The sequence below is a fragment of the Polypterus senegalus genome, chromosome 1 (genome assembly GCF_016835505.1).
Source record: "Polypterus senegalus isolate Bchr_013 chromosome 1, ASM1683550v1, whole genome shotgun sequence".
In the NCBI taxonomy this organism is placed as follows: domain Eukaryota; kingdom Metazoa; phylum Chordata; class Cladistia; order Polypteriformes; family Polypteridae; genus Polypterus; species Polypterus senegalus.
Genome location: NC_053154.1, coordinates 76,315,032 through 76,332,698, shown reverse-complemented (window position 1 = coordinate 76,332,698; position 17,667 = coordinate 76,315,032). Strand labels below are relative to the sequence as shown.

The 17,667-nt window shown below is 37.0% G+C and overlaps 1 protein-coding gene across 6 annotated transcripts in view; it reads right to left on the bottom strand.

Moving 5' to 3' along the window:
• mef2d (myocyte enhancer factor 2d) overlaps nucleotides 1-11,999 on the bottom strand; it is a 254,463-nt gene extending 242,464 nt beyond the window's left edge. For 4 of the 6 annotated variants that reach the window (XM_039751074.1, XM_039751115.1, XM_039751085.1 and 1 more), the window contains exon 1: nucleotides 11,838-11,993. The gene's annotated coding sequence lies outside the window, so the exon portion shown is untranslated. Of the gene's footprint in view, nucleotides 1-11,837 lie in introns of all 6 variants that reach the window. The other 2 variants (XM_039751104.1, XM_039751129.1) reach the window with 2 other exon arrangements.
• Nucleotides 12,000-17,667: the final 5,668 nt, after the last annotated feature.

Here is a 17,667-nt window from a genome sequence, read left to right as displayed (position 1 = left end):
GTGAGTGTTACTGAGTGTTGCTGTCATCAAGGATTTGATTATCATTATTTCTTTCAATCAGGTTCGTATTTGTAGGATGTGTTGTGTTCAAGTTACATTCCGTGTTTGTCAATCGTTGTAAAGATGACAGGTTTCATTCATCGATTCGTTTCTTACTGCATCAATAAACAGCTCGTCTTCTTCTTTATCTGAGACCTGACACACTGCATGCACGGTTTTTTACACTGTCTTCCTTTAGCGGGACATTGACTTTTTCCAACGTGTGCTTTGTTTTGGATTTATGAATATGCTTGTATGTATCAAGCGCTTCATATTTTTGCTGCCTTTTCAATTGTGTAATTGGTTTTGTTCAGCTCTTTGGAACTGTTGCTTTTATCTGTGCACTGCGTCAGTTCACGTGAGCCGCTCGGTGTACATGCATCGAAGTTTCCCAGCTGTGCTGGTGCCATCTCGTGCTATGTCCATGGCTGTATTTAATGTTACCTTAGTCCTGGCACTTAAAACTTTCTCTCGCAGTTTCGCTGAGTTTGTACCAAACACCACCCTGACCATCTCATCTTCCTCTGCATAAGCACAGTCCTTAACCCGTGAATATTTAGTGGGAGTTTGCTATTGGATTGCCGCTGACGGACGGCCTTATATGGGCAGGCACTAAATTACAAACACCAGCGCAGCCTGTCTATGAACTTAATTTAAAGTGTAGGTTTACATCGTGCTTTGTTTCCGAAGTAGCAGAAGTCATGAATATGGTTGTATATGTCACTCGCTCGCTTCTTATTGTTTCGCTGCCTTCTCAATTATATAATGCATGTTTTCTTCAGCGCTTTTTTTAGGTCTTCCTGGTTTTCTATGTACTGCGTGATTACGTGGGAGGCGTGATGATGTCACACGAAACTCCGCCCCCACGGCGTTGAAGCTCATCTCCATTACAGTAAATGGAGAAAAACTGCTTCCAGTTATGACCATTACGCGTAGAATTTCGATATAAAACCTGCCCAACTTTTGTAAGGAAGCTGTAAGGAATGAACCTGCCAAATTTCAGCCTTCCACCCACACGGGAAGTTGGAGAATTAGTGATGAGTCAGTGAGTGAGTGAGTGAGTGAGTGAGTGAATGAGTGAGTGAGTGAGTGAGTGAGTGAGTGAGGGCTTTGCCTTTTATTAGTATAGATTAGAAAGTGTGCACATACAGACTACATAATTAGATATTTTACCATTATACGTTTAGTTTCACTTTTTTTTTTTGTCAGTGTGGATCAAGGTTGGAAGAACTATCGTACATTATAAACTCTTTTTTTGACTTATGGACAGTCATAGAAGACAATCGTTGGCTGGCATCCCGACTGAAATAGATGGTTCTTACCCAGCCGGGACGCCATTAGTTTTGGTATGTGGTATCCCCAAGGAGAAAATGCCTTTTCACAAGACCTTTGGATAATGAAAGGATAGAAGAAGACCACCTCCTGAAGCCATTTTCTCCCGGAGTCCGACAGATGACACCAACTCTCTGATGGGTCTCCCATACACACTCCCACAGGGCTTCATGAGAATTCAAGTTCCACTAGGCAGCCCTCCTGGGTTTCATAACAGTCACCGAAGGGAGCTGTGGAGTGGAGATTTACTCCTTTTAGAGAGGTTCCGTCTGACCCAGAAATGGTTCCTGCTCCTGAATCCAGTAGAAAGGAACCCACTCCTCTACACTTTCGTAAAGTCAGAGTTGGGTAGATGAGGATGAAACTCACTGAGAAGAATTGGAAGAGAGGGAAGAGACTGAGAGAAGGAAAAAAATTCTTTCTGCATTATACTGCAATGTTCTGAGAAGCCTGTGAGAGGTACTTAAACACAATAAATCATTTGCTTGAACCAGAGACTTGTGTAGTTGTGGTTGTGTTTGGGGTGCTACAGTGAATCCTACTGGTCACAGGACATATTATAAACAAGACATATTATAAAATGTACCAAGACCTTCATCAAACAAGCCTATCTGCTCGTTGGACCTTAAATAGTATGTATTTTTCCTATACAGTATCCCTCTCTATATCGCACTTTGACTTTTGCTGCTCCACTCTATCGCGGATTTTATATGTAAGCATATCTAAATATATATTGCGGATTTTTTAGAGCTTCACAGATATGTCTGCAGACAATGGATCTTTTATTTCTGTTACATGCTTCCTCAGTTGGCAGTTGATTTCATACAAGGGACGTTATTGGCGGATGGCTGAGAAGCTACCCAATCAGAGCACGCGGTTAAGTTCCTGGATGCTGATTGGCTCAGTGACGGAGAGCAGCATTCGATTCCGCTTTGCATTAGCCAGCATCTCATCTCGCTCATTCAGCATCAACGTGTTTCGCTGTGTAAAGAGTGTCTTTTGTGTTTATCTTTGTGCGTAGTCAAGCCCTTCATTATGCCTCCAAAATGATATGCAACTGCTACTGCTTCCGGGGCCATGCCCAAGCGCCAACGGAAGATGGTAACAATTGCCTAAAACGTAAAAGTTTTGGATATGTTGAAGGAAGGGAACAGCTACACCACGGTGCTACACAGTCGCCTGAAGAGGCTCCTTTAGAAGAGCTGTAACACTTTCCTTTGTTGTGCAGTACCATTTATGATATCGTTATCTGACAATTCATTGTGTCATTGTTGGCGAGTACCTATAACTAATTTTCTACGTACTTCGTACATGTACGTACGTTTAATATAACTATACACACATTTTATACAATTTTTCTTGCATTATATGTATTTATTGCTGGTGGCCTATCTATCGTTATGGCTGTAACATATGTGATATCAGTTTTATTTATAAGTAAATATATAAAAATAACCATATAAACATATGGTTTTTACTTTGTGGATTTTCATCTTTTGCAGGGGGTTCTGGAACGCAACCCCTGCAATTGAAGAGGGATCACTGTAATATGTTCAGTTTCAGATTTACCTAAATTATACAAAGAAACACATTATTTTTCCATTGTTTTAATGTCAATGGATTAAATAAAAAACAAATGCCTACTTACTATTGCATGTTTACCATGTTTTCGTTTTACTGTTATCTTTCATATTTAAGGATAAAAGAATCTTTTGTCTTTTGGTCTTCAAGATATGAAGAAGCAAATTATGAAAATACAATCTGAGAAAAGAAGAATCTGTTTGTTTCTACTTCATTTGTTACTTCCAGGTAGTATGTTTACAATACATTGCAAGTTACTCATTGAAATATTATTACTTCCTATATTTCAAAATGTAAATAAAATTAGATATATAAGGATGATTGTAGCCATTGGAAGGAACTAGGTGTGTTTACATGGTAAGCAAGTTGGAAAGTGAGGGTAGCTTAAGTGAAAAAACAACTTTAGTGGTGAGAGTGAATGTCCACTTTAATATGCAAAAAAACAGAAAATTTAACAAAATTTGTTAAATGATTAATTATCAGTAATAAAACAAAAACAAAAAAAAAACTACAGAAAAAATGCACATATTAAAATAAGGTGCACACCCCGAAGTTGTACATAGTTGCCTAGAAATTAGAAATTAAATTAGACATTAAAACAATAACTTTTAACTTGGCTCAATCCAAATGGATACAGGATAATTTTAATGTAAATACGCTTACACTTTTTGAATAATTGATAATTACAAGGAAAAATCTGAGAAAGAATCTGAGCATATTAAAATTATAGAACATCTCGACATGCTTAAAAAACAATTAAATCCAAATTGCAAATTATAAAAGGAGACTGTAAAATCCTAAAGAAATAAACACATAAATGCATGTTGGGGAATATTTAAGATAATACTTGACATAACATATATTAATTGTTAAAAGCAGCACATGAACAAGAAGTTAAGAAAAAATATTGACAGCATTGATACACCTACAAAACATAAGACTGTTAAATAAAGGGCTTATAGACAACAACCGTTCAAGGGTAAATGGTAAATTCAAGGGTAAAGTTAAAAGCCTGCTACAAAAGAATATTTCTAACAATGCAAAACTCAGTTCTAGCAGGTCCATGATTTTAACAGTAAGAGAACACGATAAGGGCATGTAGTCTGTTAAGAATATTTAACCTATATTATGCCACTTTATTAACCGATTTTGTTCAGTGCAGGGTTGAGGAGCCAGTCCAATATATTTGCCACACCCTGGGCACAAATTGCATACCAGGACCAGAAAAAGTTAGAATACCATCCTCAAAGAAGGTTAGAGGCTAATCCACTTTATTAAAAGGATAAGTGTCTGTGTATCTCTGTGTCCATCTGGTTTCTATGCCTCATTAATTCCAATAGAGGGTGCCAAACAAACATTTGCAGTAATAAAATGCATTGATTGCACTTGTCATTCTAACAGGTGGTGTATCACAAACATTGACACTGCTTTTACAAATCCCATACCATATGGCATATACCAGAGACATATGCATTGCATTTGTCATTGAAGCCGATGGCACATCACACAAAATTTTTGTAATGCATTACCGGGATGATGCAAGTGAAATATTTTATCGTGACATATACTACAAAATACATTCTATTAGATGCTGCACTTCAAACGACAACAATGAGGTCTACATTAATTGCTTAAGATTTCAAACCATCTTTGACAGATAGCACAGCTAGTTATAAAACTAAATGGAAAAGGGATTCACACAGAGAAGTATGAAGAAGGCTAGAACATGAGCTTAAACACAAAAATCTCTGCTGAATTAAGACACAAAGCTGTATAAGTATTTATGCTGGAGATACTGATTTTTATCATTTTTATACATAATTTAGATGCAATGTAACAAAAATAATTATATATCAGTTTTCATGCACACACATAGGAGCACTCCACCGCAGGCTTAAGTCAGGTATGCAACAAAAACCAAGATGAGAAGGGGGGCTATAACCCCCGAGATTAGAGGGGGGGCTACCACTAACTTTTTTTATCTGCTTCTTTTTCCTTCATAGCACTTCTAAACCACCCAATAAGGGCCTCTAATCCCACCCCTTCTGGACTGACCACCGTAAAAGCCGGACATCCCAGAAGATGTCTTTTTGGAGACAAGCGCACATCACAGGACAGATTATTATCTCATTTTGAAGTCTAACCTGACCTCAGTTTTATGAGAAACCACAGTTTGGGGAACAGTGTAAAACCATGCTTTTTTCATTCTTTTCATTTCGTCTGGCGATTAATAAAAGGGGTTGACCCGGTTGGCATCCCAAAAACTCTTCATTTATAAGACTGACTTTTCACCTCCCAACCAAACATCGGCAAGATTGTGGGGCTCCAATGATGGGGAATCTGGTGAGGCTAACCAAAGAGGCACAGCACCCAGGAGTGCAGACCACGACGTAACTGGAGTAACCTATTGACTCCTTTCCTAGTGGCCAAGGCACAATGTGCCTATTATGATTTGGACGAAGAGTTTGCAATAGCGGTTAACCCTTTCACACCAGTGCTACTGATATGGTGAGCCGGGACATACTGTGGTGACCTGCCCAAAGGGAGACGACCCCATGCAGTATGCTTGGGGTGAGACAGGGAGGTACTGTTAACAGTAACATTCTCGTTTCTCTTGTTTCAGGCACAGCCAGACTGAATGGACACCCAGGTCATGCCCTCTATGATAAGGGCAGCAACATGATCATCTCTGCTAGCCATTATGTCTGGTCAGAACAGTATGACCAAAGGTGGACCAGTTGCACATGTATTCATGGTGAGGCTAGGGACTACCCCACCACAATCAGTTGGATAGTGGACCGAGAGCAGCCAAGCCGAAAGACACTGGAGGTTCCGCTGAATGTCATCCTGATACCCTCACCTCTCTATGATATTGTTTCCATCCACCTCCTTTAAGCGCGAGCAGGTGGAATGAGGATTCATTAAAATATGCCAGAAATGATTCCACACCTTCTATGCCATACTTTACCCTCGAAAATTATCTGTGGTATTGTGTGACAGAATCCCAGGATGGGATAAAGAGCCAACTCCTTGACCCCCGGCCATTCAACTGGGAGATATGTGACCTGGCTCAAATTCATTTACTGTGAGGGCATTTGGGTCCTGAAAAAACCCAGGAGCACATGACTGCATGCTTCTATTGGCCGGGCATGCATTATGAGGTGCATCAGTTTTGCACATCTTTTCCAGAGTGCCAACTTTCCCAGTTGACGCTTCTGCCAGCTCAACACGGATTACCCATTTTGACACCTATCCCATGCAGAGGGTGGATGACCTTCTGGAGTGACTTAACGCCCAGTACCTTTCCACCCTTGATATTACAAAAGGCTATTGGCAGATCCCTTTGACAGATACAGTGAAAGAGAAAAACACGTTTAGCACCCCTAGTACCCACTAGCAATGTCGTGTTCTACCTTTTCGGCTGCACGGCGCCATGGCAACCTTCCAGCATCTGGTGGACAGACTGCTCCAGCCCCACACTGCCTAAAGTGCTGCCTACATTGACAACGTCATCACCTATTCCAGCACCTGGGAGAAACATCTGTTGTACTTTCAAAACATCCTCTGGGCCATCCGCAATGGTGATATCTGGATCAACCCCTAAAAATGTTCTATATGGTTGGCGGAGAATGAGTCAAGCCCCAGCAGTCAAAAATTACAAATATAAGCGATTGGCCCCGGTCACAAACAAAAAAGCAGGTTCAGGCCTGCTTAGGACTGACTGGATACTACCACAGGTTTGTTCTCCGCTTCTCCTAGTAAGTTGTGCCTCTACCTAATCTGACGAAGAAGTCACCCAACACAGTTGTGTGGAATCATGCAGTCAAAGCATTAATCACCTCTGACTTTTCTATTCCTTTTCTCCTCCAGACAGACTCCTCGGACACAGTCCTGCCATGAGTCATCAGCAAAGCAGAGTACCCCATCAAGTTCCTCAGCTGGAAACTAATGGACTGGGAGACAAGGAATGTGGAAATTGAGCAAAAGGCTCTAGCCATTAAGTGGGCGGTTCTCCAACTGCGGTATGATCTTCTGGGAAGTGAATTCACAATGGTAACAGAGCACACTCTTTTGTAGTGGCTCTCCTCCCGACGAGTCACTCAATGTTTTCTGAGTATTCAACCTTATAAGTTCAAAACACAGCATCAACGACTGACCCTCCCTGCATATGCGACGCCCCATCCTGACTCCACAACCTCACAGGTCCACTTGCCCCTCCGGGCTCGAGCTGTGGGGGTGCCGTGTCATGCACATGCATCAGAGGACTTAGTTCAGGTATGCAAAAACCCTCCGAAATTAGAGGGGGGGCTACCGCTAACTGTCTTCTTCTTCTTCCCAATAACGTCACCTAACCCCACCTCTTACAGTCTAACCGCCATAAAACATGGGCATCCCAGAAGGAGATATCTTATTTGGAGATCAGAGCAAGCCACAGGATGTAGCACTGCCATGTCTTGAAGTCTAAACTCACATCAGTTTATGAGAAACCCCAGATTAGGAAGCAGAACAAAGCCGCACATCTTTTTTTTTTTTTTTTTTTTTTTCATTCTGCCACAAATAAAAGGGGCAACCGGGTTGGTGTTCTTAAAATTTTTCATCTTTGAGACTGTAATTCCACCACCCAACCACTCCGTTTATAATTATAAATCAGTTTACATATGAAACTACCTCACATGGACTAACAAGCCACACAGTCAGCAAAATCACTAGCACATGAACCTGGGCAAAATTCAGATTGGAAGAGATGCATAACAATTTAAGTTTAATACAAATAAATGTGAATTATACACAATATTTTAAAATACAATATTGCACAGTGTTTTGGTGGGGTTTAAAGCAACAAAGCATCCTTTATTAAAAGGCTCACGGGTGCTAGTGGGCTCATCCAAACACTGAACAGAAGCAACCTTTATAATGAATTTGTGAGGTCACAACTGTAATACTATGTACAGTTTTAATCACCTTATTATAAGAAGTACAAAACAGGAGTAGTAAAAACCTTAAAAAATAGGTAATGTTCTTATTCAATGACAGAATAAAAGCTATAAGGAAAGAAAGAGTTAATCCTTTTCATCCTTTTAATTTAACCAAACTGAAAATAGGACATTACAGCCTGTTGTTACTGTAAAATAACTTGTTTAACAAAAATGTACAGGTACAGATCAAAGGTGGTTAATGGTTAATTCTGCAAATGCTAGAAAACGTACTTCAAACAGAAAACTAAGGATATATAGAACATGTTTTTGCTTTTGTTTAAAGGAGAACTCTGGGAACCTATGAATTGTGTTATTTTGGAAAGAATAGTTGATAAGAATATGTGAGCTACATTGGACTGAATGTCCTATTCACATTTTTCTTGTGTTCAAAAGTACTAAGATAATATTATACAAGGCAGCAGTGCCAAACTACAAATGAAACATTTTTGTTATTAAAACCATGTAAGAGTACAAGAAGTCTTTTTCTTCTGTTGCTGTCTCCACACTCTATAATGAAAACATTTTGAATACAAGCATTTCTTAGTTTTATTGTATATGCTATTTGGCAGTCTGTCAAATGTGTTATTAATCTCTACAGTCCTTTGGGTAATACGACGTGTTTTGGTAAGGATGGGGTGTGGCATACAGTTTTCTCTAGCACCAATATTTCATCACAAAAGACAATTATCACAAGCATGAAAAATATTTGTTTTGGGTGGGTGTCTGTTTTGAAATGACAGTTGTAAAAGCAACGCATACAAAATAAAAATGTATAAAATAAGTTTCTTATAAATATAAATAATAAAAATAGTTGCAAAATTATCATAATTCAAGAAATTTAATAACAAACTAAACTGTACTCTAGATTCAATTTAAGTGAATAATAATACAAAATTTCCTGAAATAAGACTATACATTGAGTAGTATACTATGCGGCTAAAACAATAATAATGATAGAAAAGAAAGCCAATTCTTATACTATATCACATCCCAGCTATCCATTTCCTTTATCAAAATACCCCAGCAACAAACAACAGCCGTAAAGCAGGAAAGAGTCCAGTATGAAATACCAGAACATCATTCAAACACAGCCATAGTTCAAATGACTTATGGCTTAATTCTTGCATAGTACTCTTAACAGAAAATAGAAAAAAAATACAAGCATAGAACTACAAATAAAAAACATTAACATGAAAATAAACACACCATAATTACATTATATTTTATATATAAAGTAATAAATGTAAAGTTTGATACTTTTGTACACATGACTGCCAAATCTGGACATAGCAAAACAGAAACATAATTAGAAACATTTACAAGCTAACTGACACTAAAGAGCTAAAATGTATCTTTTTTTCTGGCATGGGGGAAATATTTAGCTTTTTCTAACCTAATAAGATGTCTACCATAGCCTAAACTAAAATAGGGACAAAATATAAATGGCAAACAGAGAGCACTACAGCTCAAAATTAAACTATAACCAAAGCCCCTTGAAAGGGTAAGTAAACCACCAGCATGCTGAAGCCTGTCACCACCAAAATTTGAAACAACGTGCTATCTCTGCAGAATGTGACTTTTCTGTCATTGTATTTTTTTTTTTTTTTTGCAACATGGGTAAGGCTGACTAGTTACTTTTTAATTACTCCACTGTAAATTAGTGTTATTGACTATAAAAATATGTCCAACAATGGATCTCCATCAAGCTAAAATATGTTTTTGTTTTTACACCAATATAGACTCCAGCCCATACATGATTGCAACCAAAACACACTTGGCAAAGGAAATAGATAAATGGGTGGCAACTATGAGATTAATGTAACAGACCAGCTTCAACAAAAAATACTGTATAATGGTAAATGCTATGATATCATAAAGTTACATAAACCTCATTTTTGTCAAATCTGAATGCACCAGAAAAAATATTTAAACATGAATCTGTCTCTCCATTATCCTCAAATTCTAGATGTTACTGCCAACACAAAACACAATTAATATATTCAAACCATTTTTTGTCATGGTATTGGCTTTGCTTTATAGAAATGATTGTGAATTTGAGCAACTTCTATCCAAAATGTTTTACGGAAAACGGACTGCTTCAGTTGTTAAATGATAAAGTAAAAAAGTAGCAAGTCATTATATGAAACAACAGTTTTAAACTGATCTGCAACAGTTTTCTTGTTCAAGAGGAGGTGAGGAAAAATTGCCTAACATAAAGTAAAACAGTTTAAAAATAGATTTCCAATTAATTATACCATACAGTGTTTGTTTTGGGGTTTTTTTTTTAAAAAAAAAAACACATAGCTCAGTTAGTCAGATACTATCTAAAGCCCATCTATGTATCTGTGTTAACCAGAAAGTTTAGTCTCAATATCAAAAAATGCCAATGCCTATCGTACAGCACTGAGTGCAAAGGCAGAATCCAGCTGTATAAGGTACACCAGTTCCTTAAAGTGTACACTGTGTATTACATAGAGGGCTACATGTATTGGAAAGGGAGGAAACAGGAATAACCTAAGGAAAACCTATGTAATCACACTGAAAGTATACAAAGCATCACTGGAGCTATGATGCTGCAGTGGTAACATGTGAAAATAATAGCATAAGGCGAAAAAGATATATATAACCAAGACAGTGATCATTATCAGTTCCTTGAGAAAAACAGTTGCTTTTTAACTTAATATTTATAATCCTACTTGTATGTTTCACATATCTTTTATCCGACAATCAAATATTTGCAACTGCTGCAACTTTTAAAACACAGAACTTAACAAATAATACTAAATACAAGTTAGTTAATTTTGTATATTTTACTACAATGGAAACAAAAACTGGACAGTACAAATGTCATTTATTTCAGCACATTTCAACCATGTCCTCTGCTGGTACCCTAAATTTCACTCACAATCTATAGAATATTATAGTGATTCCAATTATTTCCTGTTTTTTTTTCTTAACTTCAGTATTGTTAAGTTGGAAAAAGTAAATGATGTCCAGCCCACAAATGCCTGAAACGTATCAAAAGGATTAAAATAAAGTGTTGTGTTATGAGATGAATAAGGATGGGCTGCAAAAGAAGGACAAATCAGCATTTAAACACATTCCACTTTTGGGCCTTTCAAACTATGAGTGCAGTTGAGTGCAGTTATTAAGAAAGAAAAAAAAAACAAAAACAATGAACGCACATATTCACTTAAGTACAGCATAACATTAAGCAATGCTTATTTCTTTCCACAAAATGTTTTTTTTTTAAACACGAGTTTCTGCATTGTGTTCTACTGCTTACGAACATGTATTTTAATACATTCGTTTAAGGCTTTAACATTTTTATATTGTTTTGATCGTACAGTATACTAATGAATCTGTTTGCCTACATTGATTTAAGTAATGGTACCGTTAAAATAAAAACATGGTATAATTTAAACACATCAAAATCAAAATATAGACGCTTGCAGTGTTATATTGCTTATCATTGTGGACCCGTCTTGCTATTAGTGAGACCTAGTAAAAAAATAAACTGAAAGATTTTTTTTTTTTTTTTGTAACCTTTAAACGTTCAATTTGACAGTTCTCCCCGCGGCTTTGACAGCTGATGTCACGACAACCGCTGGCCCGTGTGACGACATCGGGCGCAAATCCCAAATACAGCGCAGGAGCGGCATTTCACTGCGAAATACTTCCCAAAAATATAAACCAAATCAAAGTTGTATATTTTGCACATGCCTCGAACTCGCCAGAAAGTGTCACCACGCCGAGAATTCACAGAAACAGACACCTTTAACTTGTCAAATCAAAACACTGCCGTATCAAAATTTGATCTGAAGTACTCCACTGTAGACCTTCGCAAGAAAAAAGAAACACGAATTTTAACGTTAATGAGATAATCTACACGTTAATTACTTCACTCACCTCTGAAATGTTTGACATCACCGATAATAAACAACTGTGGAAATAATTCCTTTACAGTATTCGATGAAGTAAAATGTAACAAAATAAATCCCCCCCTTTCCTCTTTCGGTACAAGGTAACTATTTAGCTCAGTCAAACGATACACTGTAGAAACTGGTGTGCACTCAACCTCACTGCCTATTTTACGGACAGGCATCATTTGTAACCAATCATTTAAAGAAATGTCGAGTTCATAGGCGAATTCAACCAATGAATTAAGACATAGGCGGGAACCTGCAACTCAGGAGAGGAAAAAGGGGATGCATGTTAGACTGTTCGCGCACATATTCCTCCGCCTTGTCATCTTCGTTTGCCTGGATTATTTACAAGGAAATGTCTCTTTCCTTTAAAGGAACATCGACTGTTTTTGCCTCTATTTTTGTAAAAGTATACGTAAACAAAATCACAATGTATATTCAGTTTGTTATGTGTAATAAAGTTAATTTAACTTTAACAATGACATTTCACTAAATCGTAATTTCGATATAGCTTCCACTAAAACGAATCTTTATAATACCAATGGTAAAACGTAATAAACATGAATGTAATATGAACACATGTTCACGGTCAAGTTAGTCAATAATGTGCATGAACGCCACATTTTAAAATGGTATATAGCTAACACTAATAGCGACAGAGAGACATACGTATACATTTCATCAGATTATGCATGACATTTTAGTTATTTCCTCGTCTTGGTGATCTTCCTTACTGATAACCAGCTATAATGTGAAAGTATTAACACTTTGCTTACAATTAGTATTAAATAGTGAGACAATGCGGACCGCACAAAGTAAAGTCACCCTCCTTATTCTTCAAGAAACCTCAACACCAATGTGTTTACTTCCACGTGAATAATAAAACGATATTCCCTCTGGATGCTAATGTCACTGTTCATCACCGTAATCATCCACTGAAATCTTGTAAAGATGCCTGTACAAGTAATGTAAGTAGGACATACGCTTTGATGTCAGGCAAGGTTGAATGAACAAGGTCAAGAAAATCATTCTATCCACAAATTACTAATCTTGGTTAGAGAAGAGCCAAGCAAAATGACACATTTTATTGGCTAACTAAAAAGATTACAATATGCTTGGTTAGAAAATCTTGTGTGAAACTTTAACACATTCTTTAAACTTTAAAATCAAATATTTTTATTTTTTAAGAGAGGCTATCTATGCATCTTCATAGAGTTAACATATCACATTGCACGTGGCACACTGTTGCATATTGGAATTATAATTAGCCAGACACTGCTATGGACATAAGAGAAGCAGCTGCACATTTTTAATATCCAAATCTAGACTGTATGATGAGTATATGCCTCCCACACAAACTGAATATGCACCACTTATATATTAAAAGCTGGTGAAATTTCCAAACTTAATTTAAATAACCTAAAATATAATGCAGAACAAAATTTAAAATGTAATGTTTGCCACCTCCTCCCCATCACACCCCAAGGATTCATAGATTTATTGAGGTAAGCATTTTATCTAAAGCTATGCTTTGATAATTAACACATTTGCTTCATCGTTACATACATAAAAATAACATTATAACTTTGACGGATTAAATGCTCATGATATTCAATTTTAACGCTCATTTAAAGTCTTTTACCACTTCAAAAAGGGTCCACAGCTTTGTTGAGTGGGAGGTGAACTGAAAGGCACAGATCACTGCTTTAAAATAATATTAGTAAGTGTATAAATATTGCTGCACTTTAAAACAAATTACTTAATCTCAGGACAGGATAAAGGAATGAAGAATACATTAAGAAAAGTGATCAAACAACTGTACTATCAATATTTGAATACTTGTTAATATGAAAAAAAGACTAAAATATATGCACACTCTAATATTATAGATTCCTGTGCTTTCTATATTGTCAAAACTGCAGTCACATTTTACACATCAGTTCTGTATTATCAGGCCACAGCTTTGACCACTCAGTAACAATTTTGCACTTTCATAATCAAATGATGTTCCTGATTGCTAGTAAACAAGAAAACAATTTGTAAACTGCAAATAGAAGATACTCCAGATCTGAAAAAGTGAAACAGGTATTTAAACAGAGTACCATACCATACCATTCTCAAAACGGCTTGAGCCAATTCAGCACAGCAGGGGGCTGGAGCCTATCCCAATCACATGGCCTGCCAGACAGGAACAAACCTTGACTAGAATACCACATCATCAAACTGTCCACTTACACAACCACAGGCTAACTGAATATAACCAATTGATCTACAATGCACATCTTTGGAGATGTAGCAGGCAAAACCCACAGACAGCAAGAATGTGCAAGTCCCACAAAGACAACAACTGAGCACAGTTAAACTCATGACGACTGATGAATGAGCCAATAATGATTTATATAATCATCCATACATTATAATATTGAAAGTTACGTATAGTATCTTCTCTGCTATGGACTTGTGTCCCATCCACAGCAGTTTGTTGCTTTGTTTCCAGTACTACCAGAATGGAGGTTTGGGGCCTTTATGGGGAAAAAAATGGGTGCAAAAATTGATGAATGAAAAGCTTACACATTATATGCCTTGCAAAGCAGTGGTATACCAATTACAGCTTGCTACTAGGATCAGACAGTCCTGTTACCAGAAATGATTGTGTAAAGGATGGATAGATGGATGGAGTAAAGATGGCTCGCTGCTGCCTGACTGCACAAATTATACAAGAAAGGAATGGATGGTGAGATGTAGAGTATACAGTATGTAGCTGTTCTGTGTTAACAACTGTGTGTCCCTGAGCAAGTCACATAACCTCCCTGTGCTCTAGTTATGAAAAATATATGTACACAATTATAGTGAATCTAAATCTTACAAGAACATGTCAGCCAAACATTCAGTAATAAGTACAATAATTAATGTTACAATGCCTAATACAGATTACTACTACCATTTCTTCTTAATACTTTGAAAAATACTGTAATGTGTTTAACAGAATAGCTTTCTTATTTAATAGGTAAAAGGTTTTGCCAAACAACAATGGCCATACTTTACTCTTGATTTCCTTAGCTCAGATTATACAATGTGTATGCATTTTCAGCCTACTAATTAAGAGTAATTTCATGAGTTAATATTGAATTATAGAAAGAATTAAGAGGAAAAATCAAAAAAGGTGCATCTGTCATGTGCCTTGCTTCTATCATTGTCATTGTTACAGTCGTGTCCTCATTCAAGAGTGTGGTTTATTAAGGAAACAATACAGAAAACCGTAACGAAAAATAAAGTGATACCTTTTATCTGGTTTATCTGACATTGGGCGCACGTGTAAACAGCATCGCGATGCTATCATTTTATTGTCATGTACTGTATTGTCACAAACGGCACTGCGGAGCGATTTTATCCACGTTATTCGTTTGAACTCTGTGGACGGGACCGTTAAGTGCTGGGACACTTATCTTCAGAATTTTGCCGCCCTAGACTGAAAGCGACAGGGGGTTCAACTGGTGACCTTTTAAATGTTAAAGGTCAAATCCACAGAATGCCTCCAAGAGCTCTTCTAATTACGCCGAGTGCTCCCTCCCTGCCGTGCACCGTGAGGGAGGAAGGGCACGGAGTGGCAGATTTTTCTTTTTTAAATCTTAATACTAGTAGTTGCATGTGAATTCAGTTGTGTGTCGAAGGTTAAAAAAAATGAGGACAGCTTTAAACGCAAGAGTTTGAGTGTGTATCACCCCCTCCCCCAACTTGACCTGTAAATGCGTTTTATTCTATTTTTTTGGATCGACAAATCGATAAGACTAAAAAATAAGACTAATAGATTTTATAAGCAAATAAACGGTATACGCGTAAAATCAGGAAAGTAAAAGACAGGCTGTAAATAATAAGGAAGTAACAAGACAAGTTGGGAACTACTTTGTGTTCGGTTCGCGGAGGCAGCTCATGTTTACGGTGCGAAAGGAAGTAACAACGACAAGGGGAAGGAGAAGATGAACCAAAATAAAAACCGGTCGCCACTGTTTTTCTTTAGCGGCCGTTGTAATCAGTGTCTCTCGCTGGAAATAAAAAAATCTACACCTTGTCTCGATACGATAGCTGCGTGTTATTGATTCGAACGGTTCTTTTTCAAAATAGTTTTCCTTGTTTTCTACTTATTTATCTCCAAATTCTCCCAACTGCTTCTCGAACGTCACGATCGCGTCATCGTCTCCAGAACTACCAGACAGCATGTGGGGGAATTTAAAGTGATAGTAGTTATTATTTTACAAATGGGCTCCAAACATGTTATGTTAGATCCTATCACTAACTGCAAATGTGGCGTGTGTATTTGTTCTTTAAATCTAAAATATCATTGTTATTTCGTAGTGGCCTTCCATGTGAACTTGAGCATGTCTCCGTTCTATCAGAAGAAAATATGAATCTATCCATTTTAAACTTCTCTATTCGGTTATAATGTAACGGTGGCGCTAAACCTATATCCATTGAGAAAAGCAGGAATATAAACCTTTTTAATGAAATAAACAAAATATCTAGCCAAAATGAAAGTATACACCATAAAGTAGAAGGAGGGGCTATTAATGCAAATAACGGAGTTAGGACTATAAGAAAGATGGAATCAGATCTGTTTTAAATGCGCGGTGTTTGCTAGTACTACATTCTTGAATTTGACGATTATGAGCTTTATATTTGGGCAGTGGAGATTGGATTTACTTCATATTAAAGAAATATTCCACCCAAACGATATTTTTTAATACTGTATCTCACTTACCTCATGTATTGTGTAGTGGTGGCCGAGAAAAGAATGTAACCTCATGTTTACGTGCAGAATGGAGAGAGAGAAGTTTATGACCTAACAGATGTCAATAATGACTACTGCTGTACAACGGCAAACCATGTGAAAAACGTCTATTGTAAAAAGAAATGAAAATCATGTTATACGTGTTGCTTAAAACATACTAAATTCATGTTTTGTTTTTTTTTTTGCTAAAAAGTTAGGCTACTTCTGGAATTATGTATACATAAACAGGAAACCTAAAGCACTGCGGGAATGACTTTTTGAATGGAAAACAGGACTCTTGACCTACAAATTGACAGGGAGAGGTGGGTCTTCAAGTCATTATTGACTTTTGTTATGACATTAACTTCTTCCTCTCCTTTTTGCATGAAAAGATTTATTTTTCTTGGCTACCACTACGAAGTACATAAAGTAGGTAAAAAATAAACAAATATCTTTGGGTGGAGTATTCCTTACAAGAAAAAATATCCAAAGTAGATTTTGCAGAATTAATATTATTCTTAAGTACTTATAGTAGTTAAGGATCTCAAGTACTTATTTAAGGCAGCTTCTAATTTATTTTTTGTAATCTGTAAAATCATGCTTTACTTTTCTACTTGTAACAACTGACATGTTACCATGTCTCCTTTTTTAAATTAACATTTTGGACTTAATGAAGAGAATACTGGCATCAAATGGATTGGAAACCCCCTATTGAAACCCAAAAAGTAGAAATGTGTATGTTTGGTTCAGACATAATAGTTTCCATCGGAAAGCTGTGTAAATTATGCAGTATACTGAACATCAGAAAGAGTTGGTGCCAGTGGACTCCACACACTACTCTCTTTGCCTGGGTTATTTGAAAAATGCTTTGACCTGCAGTTTTACAAGACAGGCATGCAGGTAATAATTTGTTATGCCCAAAACATATTACATTTACTTTAAAATAAAAAGCCCTTGCAATGATTTTAGGCAACTTATACATACATACTGTGCATATGGTACATACACTTTTGATTGTGGACAGGGGTCAGCATGGGCACTCTGACCA